This window comes from Mandrillus leucophaeus, unplaced genomic scaffold, assembly GCF_000951045.1.
Source record: "Mandrillus leucophaeus isolate KB7577 unplaced genomic scaffold, Mleu.le_1.0 Scaffold16, whole genome shotgun sequence".
Lineage (NCBI taxonomy): Eukaryota > Metazoa > Chordata > Mammalia > Primates > Cercopithecidae > Mandrillus > Mandrillus leucophaeus.
In genome coordinates this window covers 815,039-816,403 of record NW_012101587.1, presented here as the reverse complement: position 1 = coordinate 816,403, position 1,365 = coordinate 815,039, and the positions used below count along the sequence as shown (strand labels likewise).

The 1,365-nt window shown below is 54.5% G+C and overlaps 1 protein-coding gene across 1 annotated transcript in view; it reads left to right on the top strand.

Annotated features, from left to right (window-relative positions):
* The window catches only part of ATP9B (ATPase, class II, type 9B), a 305,353-nt gene that overhangs the window by 271,286 nt on the left and 32,702 nt on the right, over positions 1-1,365 (top strand). The gene's annotated exons all lie outside the window — the stretch shown is intronic.

Here is a 1,365-nt window from a genome sequence, read left to right as displayed (position 1 = left end):
AAAAAAAAAAAAAAAAGAACTGCAAACCATGGGCTACGTTTGGCATTTGCTTCTCACAGGAACCAATAAGCCCATGCCTGGTAGCTAATGAGAAGCAGATTTCTCCCTGTTAGTGACAAAGTTAGAAATACAGGGCTGGATTGAAGCCTAGATCAGTTTGGGCTTGTGGTTTCTGTGAGATAAATAAATAGATGAAGAAATAAACATGGACATGTGTGAGCATGGCTTAGTAAACACACACACAGTCCTAGGCCGTACGTCGAGCAGCTGGAATCGAACCCCGGCGGCAATGAGCATGCTGAGAGTGCAGATCGTGCGGACGAGGCCCTGTGCTGTCCCCCACCGTGCAGAGCCCTAGAGAAGGGGTTAATTCCAGGGCTGAGGCAAGGAAAATACAAGATGAGCCTGGAACGTCTTGTGGAACAAAAAAGTAAGGAACTGCTGAACAAGAATCAGTGCGGCTGGTCCGACGGCGTCAGAGACTGAGCCTCCCAGAGCCCAGCACCTAACGCCCTGCACAGCAGCCCAGACAGCAGCATGACTAGATGGTACCCAGGGAGCACACAGATACCTCCACCTCCACCATGTATATGCAGAGAAAGCGCCTCCTCAACCGGAGGATTCCAGTTATAAATGTGAAGGAACCAGGGCAGTCGGAGGCCCCGCGGAGGCACCAGGGCAGCAGCCACTGTCACGAGGTCTTCCAAGGGATACAGAACCCTGGGGTCACAGTTCCCATCACCAGGGATGAGAGAGGCCACACCTCCTGCTGTGGAGCCCTGTGGGGAACACGCGTCCCCTCAACAAATCCTCCCCAGTAGTGTCATCGCTAGAAGACATCGGACAAATCCAAAACAAGGGCATTCCACAAAGACATGTCCAGAGCTTTGAGGAGCAGCCAGGTCATTAAAGACGGGGAGACAGGGGCACTGGCCAGATCACAGAGCCCAGGAGACATGACGGCCAGGGCAGTGCAGGGGCCCTGGGCAGGAAAATTGCGTTCGAGAAAAACCGGGACCTCCACACTGTTTCTCTGCCAAGGTGTGTGTCTGTGTCTTCGTGGAGTGTTGCCCTGGGTGAGCTGGACGGCGCCGTGGCCCCGGGTGAGCTGGATGGTGCCGTGGTCCCGGGTGAGCTGGACGGCGCCGTGGGGCTGTCTGCACTGCTCCTGCAGCTTCCCTGCAAGTCTAAAGTGATCTCAAGGAAAAATGATTGGCCAGATGCGGTGGCTCACGCCTGTAATCCCAGCACTTTGGGAGGCCAAAACGGGCGGATCACGAGGTCAGGAGATCCAGACCATCCTGGCTAACACAGTGAAACCCCGTCTCTACTAAAAAATACAAAAAACTAGCTGGGCGAGGTGGC